We start from the raw sequence: 6873 nt of genomic DNA on the forward strand, positions 1-6873 counted from the left end.
CCTCAGCTAATCACAGCCCATCTCACACTAAACTGCTCTAAGCTGTGTGTAACAGAGTGAGGGCAGATGTTCTCTCCTGCAGGGCTTCAGATGATGTCACACCTAATGCCCCTTTCCAGTCTGTGGAGTTCAGTGAGACTGAGCAGAAGATACAAAACAATATCAAGTTGGAAAACTAAAAAAATAATAAAAATAAAGGTAGAGAATGGTTTATCATGATGGGGGCAGTTAACCTGGAGGATTATACAATTTATCAAGCTCATGACAGGTACTCTTTAATCCTATTGGCTTCATATACTATGTTTATTTTTTTAATTCTTTTTGGAAATTACTGTATGGATGTTGACAGGTCATCTTATTGGTTGAATATTCAAATGTTTTAACGTTACAAAGTTGGCACATATTTACTTACTTCTTACAATGTTGGCTTTTTTCGTACTAAACAATTAAGTGTGTCAATGATGTTGACCACAATTGCATATTTGCAGAGCCAAAAATTTTCTTTGTTTTACATCATTGCCATAGCTTTTTCTCTGACCACATACCTACAGTATATAGAGGCTTGTTTTTTGTGGGACAAGTACTTTTTAATGGCACTCTTTTGGGGAACAATTGTTTTTTTTTCCGCTTTTTTTTTTTCTTTTTAGAGGTAAAATAATAAAATATAGCAATTCTGGCTTTGTTTAAAAATTGAAATTGTTTGCCAGGTGGGATATATATTGAAATACTTGTATAGTTCAGGTAATTGCAAACATGGCAATAAAATAGTATTTTTTATTTAAAAAAATATAAGAACATTTTAGGGGGGTGGTGGTCTTGAAATGAAATTTTAACCAAGCCCATTATGACCTTAAGGACAAGAGCATTTTTTGCTAATCTGACCACTGTCACTTTATGCATTAATAACTCTGGGATGCTTTTACTTACAAATTTTTCATGAAAATATCAAAATCTGAATCTTTCAGGGACCAGTTCAGTTTTGAAGTGAATCTGAAGGTCTTTTTGTTTGAAATACCCCATAGTGGACCCCATTATGAAAACTGCACCCTCAACGTATTCAAAATGACATTCAGAAAGTTTGTTAAACCTTTAGGTGTTTCACAGGAATAGCAGCAAAATGGAGGCGAAAATTCTTCATTTTTTACATGTTCTTGTAGACCCATATTTTTTTAATTTTTACATGGGGTAAAAGGAGAAAAAGCCCACCAAAATTTGTAACCTAATTTCTTTCGAGTAAGGAAATACCTCATATGTGGATGTAAAGTGCTCTGCGAGAGCACTACAGGGCTCAGAAGGGAAGGAGCAACAATCGGATTTTGGAGAGCGCATTTTGCTGAAATAGTTTTTTGGGGGCATGTCGTTTTTAGGAAGCCCCTATGGTGCCAGAACAGCAAAAAAAAACACTCATATGGCACACTATTTGGGAAGCTACACCCCTCAAGGAACATAACAATGGGTACATACAAAGCCTTAACACCCTTCAGGTGATTGTCGAACTTTTCGTTAAAGTGGGACGTGAAAATGAAAAATCTGATTTTTTTTTACTAAAATGCTGATGTTACCCCACATTTTTCATTTTCACAAATGGTAATAGGTGAAAATGTCCCCCAAAATTTGTAACCCCATTTCTCTCGAGTAAGAAAATATCTCATTAGTGGATGTAAAGTGCTCTGTGGATGCACTAGAGGGCTCAGAAGGGTAGGAGCGATTTGGGAAACAACACCCCTCAAGGAATGTAACAAGTGGTATAGTGAGCCTTAACACCCCACAGGTGTTTGACGAATTTTCACTAAAGTTGGATGTGAAAATGAAAAATTTAATTTTTTTCACTAAAATGCTGGTGTTACCCCAAATTTTTCATTTTTACAAGGGATAATAGGAGAAAAAGCCCCCCAAAATTTGTAACACTATTTCTTCTGAGTATGGAAATACCCCATATGTGGACGTCAAGGGCTCTGCGGGCGCACTACAGGGCTCAGAAGAGAAGAAGCGCCATTGGGCTTTTCGCTTTTGAATAGAAGTTGGGGCCGTGTGCATATACAAAGCCCCCATGGTGCCAGAACAGTGGACCCCACCACATGTGACCCCATTTTGGAAATTACACCCCTCACGGAATGTAATGAGGGGTGCAGTGAGCATTTACACCCCACAGGTGTCTGACAGATCTTTGGAACAGGGGGCTGTGCAAATGAAGAATTAAATTCAGACACATGTGGGTTGTAAATGCTCACTGCACCACTTGTTACATTCTGTGAGGGGTGTAGTTTCCGAAATGGGGTCATATGTGGTGGGCTGTTCTGGTAGCATTGGAGCTTTGTAAACGCACATGGCCTTCAATTCCAGCCAAATTATCTCTCCTAAAGCCCAATGACGCTCCTTCTCTTCAGAGCCCTGAAGGGTACTTTACATCCACATATGGGGTATTTCCTTACTCAGAAAAAAAATGGGGTTACAAATTTAGGGGGGCTTTTTTCCTATTACCCCTTGAGAAAATTAAAACTTTGGGGTAACACCAGCAGTTTAGAGAAAAAAAATAAAAATTTCATTTTCATGTCCAACTTTAACGGAAATTTGTCAAACATCTGTGGGGTGTTAAAGGGGTATTCCAGGCCAAAACTTTTTTTTATATATCAACTGGCTCCGGAAAGTTAAACAGATTTGTAAATTACTTCTATTAAAAAATCTTAATCCTTCCAATAGTTATTAGCTTCTGAAGTTGAGTTGTTATTTCTGTCTAACTGCTTTCTGATGACTCACGTACCGGGAGCTGTGCAGTTCTTATGGGGATATTCTTCCATCATGCACAGCTCCCGGGACGTGACATCATCATTGATCAGTTAGACAGAAAACTTCAGAAGCTAATAACTATTGGAAGGATTAAGATTTTTTAATAGAAGTAATTTACAAATCTGTTTAACTTTCCGGAGGCAGTTGATATATATATATAAAAAAGGTTTTGCCTGGAATACCCCTTTAAGGCTCACTATACCCCTTGTTACATTCCATGAGGGGTGTAGTTTTCAAAATGGGGTCATGTGGGTGTTTTTTTTGTGTCTATGTCAGAACCGCTGTAACCAGCAGCCACCTGTGCAAATCACCAATTTAGGCCTCAAATGTACATGGTGCGTTCTCAATCCTGAGCCCTGTTGTGCGCCCGCAAAGCACTTTACGTCCACATATGAGGTTTCCGTACTCGGGAAAAATTGCATTGCAAATTTTGGGGGTGTTTTATTCCTTTTACCTCTTATGAAAATGAAATATATGGGACAACTCCAGCATGTTAGTGTAAAAATTAAATTCTTTTACACTAACATGCTGGTGTAGTCCCCAACTTTACCTTTTCATAAGGGGTAAAAGAGAAAAAGACCCCAAAATACCAAAGACCCCAAAAAGTGAGAGAGTGCAATTTGCATTTGAGACCTAAATTAGGGATTTGCATAGGGGCGGACCCGGAGGCAAGCCACCAAAGAATACCCTACGGCAGTGTTTTTCTAACTGTGCCTCCAGCTGTTGCAAAGCTCTCAGCATGCCTGGACAGTCAATTGCTGTCTGGCAATGCTGGGAATTGTTGTTTTGCAACAGCTGGAGGCTCCATTTTAGGAAACAGTGCCATTCGAGATGTTTTTCAATTTTATTGAAATACCGCAGCTTAAACTTGCAGCGGGAAACTCGCTGTAAACCCCCCCGACCATGTGAATCTACCCTGTACATTCATATGGGGGGGGGGGGGGCAAACATCCAGCTGTTGCAAAACTACAACTCCCAGCATGCACTGACAGACCATGCATGCTGGGAACTCTAGTTTTACCACAGGTGGAGGCACACTGGTGGGGAAACACCTAGCTAGGGTTTTTTTTTTACCTAACTCAGTGTTTCTGCACCACTGTACCTTCAGCTGTTGCTAAACTACAACTCTCAGTATGCACGGTCTGTCAGTGCGTGCTGAGAGTTGTAGATTTGCAACAGCTGGAGGCACAAGGGTAACAGACCCTAACTCAGTGTTTCCCCATCAGTGTGTCTCGAGCTGTTGCAAAACTGCAACTCCCAGCATGCACTGACAGCTGGAGGGGCACAGTTTTAAGACCACTGTGTAGTGGTCTCCAAACTGTGGCCCTACAGATGTTTTAAAACTACAAATCAGCAGTCATCTCTTTCCAATCACCGCCCCGTGCGCGGCAGTGACCGGAAACTCTAAGGGCGTACCAGGGGCGGATCCAGAGTGGAGTCTCGGGAGGGGCACTATTAGAGAATTTTGTTTTGGTGGACAGAAAATAAGGTGTTGCTTAAAGAACTTACAATATTATTAAATGTATCCAGTATAATAATCAAATATACCAATTGCCACAGAATGGGAAAGCGCTAAAGAAGTTTTTACCATTTAAAACTACAGCTCCCAGTATGACCTAAGTAGTGGTGAGGAGATGCTGGGAGTTGTTGTTTCACCCATCATTACTGCAAAACTTACAAGTGACTACAGCTCTGATGGGACAGTGAGGACAATACACAAAAATATCAGTGACTACAGGTGACGTCTTCTCTATAGTCTTTCCTTATCTAATTCAGATGGTACATACCACCGGGTCCAGCTAAATATTCTCGCTGCATAACTTGAGGCCCAGACGGCTCTTCACTGTGCCAGCGGATTCTATATGAAAAAAGTATTATTATAATACTGCCAAACACCATATCCTTTGAATATAATTCTGACACACTGTACCCTCCGAATATACTACAACTCACTTTACCCTTTGAATACAAAACTGTCACACACTATACCCTCTGAATATAATACTGCCACACATTGTACCCACTGAATAATACTGCCACACATTGTACCCACTGAATATAATACTGCCACACTCTGTACCCACTGAATATAATACTGCCACACACTGTACCCACTGAATATAATACTGCCACACATTTTACCCACTGAATATAATACTGCCACACACTGTACCCACTGAATATAAATCCTGCGACACAGATAAGTTGAAGTACATTATATGTTAGCGGCCCAAGACAGGGGGGCATTATAAGTGAGGGGCCCAAGACAGGGGGGCATTATAAGTGAGGGCCTGTTATGTGCCCCTCACTTATAATGCCCCCTGTCATGTGCCCCTCACTTATAATGCCCCCTGTTATGTGCCCCTCACATTTAATGCCCCCTGTTATGCACCCTCAGGGGGCATTTTAAGTAAGGGGCAGATGACAAGGGGCATTAAATGTGAGGAGCACATGACAGGGGGCATTAAATGTGAGGGGCACATGACAGGGGGGCATTATAAGTGAGGAGCCCCCTGTCATATGCCCTCACTTATAATGCCCCCCTGTCTTGGGCCGCTGATATATGATGTGCTTCGACTTATAATGCCCCCTGTCCTGCACCCTCAGTGGGCATATTAAGTAAGGGGCACATAAAAGGAGGGCATTATAAATCAGAGCACATTATTTGTTAGCTGCACATGACAGGGGGGCATTATAAGTGAGGGACACATGACAGGGGAGCATTATAAGTGAGGGGCACATGACAGGGGGCATTATAAGTGAGGGGCACATGACAGGGGAGCATTATAAGTGAGGGGCACATGACAGGGGGCATTATAAGTGAGGGGCACATGACAGGGGGGCATTATAAGTGAGGGGCACATGACAGTGTGGCATTATAAGTGAGGGGCACATGACAGGGGGGCATTATAAGTGAGGGGCACATGACAGGGGGCATTATAAGTGAGGGGCACATGACAGGGGGGCATTATAAGTGAGGGGCACATGACAGGGGGGCATTATAAGTGAGGGGCACATAACGGGGCCCTGTCAGTCTACCGGAAGTGGCCATTCCAATGTCCCCCGCAGGAGGCTCCGTGCAGGGTTCAGCACCCCCTTCCAGCAGACTGCAGGGGCCCTGTTCAGGAGATTGTAGGGGGTCCTAGCGCTCGGATCCCCCACAATCTATAACTTATCCCCTATCTCTGCATCTAAATAGGCTGTAAGTAAATCACAAATAGATGCTGGCAGCAGTGGGATAGATATGATATAGATATATAGATAGATATGAGATAGATAGATAGATATGAGATAGATAGATAGATAGATATGAGATAGATAGATAGATATGAGATAGATAGATATGAGATAGATAGATAAGAGATAGATAGATATGAGATAGATAGATAATAGATAGATAGATAGATAATAGATAGGTAGATATGAGATAGATAATAGATAGATAGATAGGAGATAGATAGATATGAGAGATAGATAGCTAGATATGAGATAGCTAGATATGAGATAGATAGATAGATATGAGATAGATAGATATGAGATAGATAGATAGAAGATAGATAGATAGGAGATAGATAGATAGATATGAGATAGATAGATAGAAGATAGATAGATAGATATGAGATAGATAGATAGAAGATAGATAGATAGGAGATGGATAGATATAGATAGATATCACTCACTCACTTATAATGCCCCCCTATCATGTGCTCCTCACATATAATGCCCCTGTAATGTTCCCCTCACATATAATGCCCCTGTAATGTTCCCCTCACATATAATGCCCCTTCCTGACCTGCCCCTTCAGAGTGCATTATAAGTAAGGGGCACATAACAGGGGGCATTATAAGTTGAAGTACATTATATGTTAGCGGCCCAAGACAGGGGGGCATTATAAGTGAGGGGCCCAAGACAGGGGGGCATTATAAGTGAGGGGCCCAAGACAGGGGGGCATTATAAGTGAGGGCCTGTTATGTGCCCCTCACTTATAATGCCCCCTGTCATGTGCCCCTCACTTATAATGCCCCCTGTTATGTGCCCCTTACTTATAATGCACTCTGAAGGGGCAGGTCAGGAAGGGGCATTATA

This window comes from Hyla sarda, chromosome 7 (assembly GCF_029499605.1).
Source record: "Hyla sarda isolate aHylSar1 chromosome 7, aHylSar1.hap1, whole genome shotgun sequence".
In the NCBI taxonomy this organism is placed as follows: Eukaryota; Metazoa; Chordata; class Amphibia; order Anura; family Hylidae; genus Hyla; species Hyla sarda.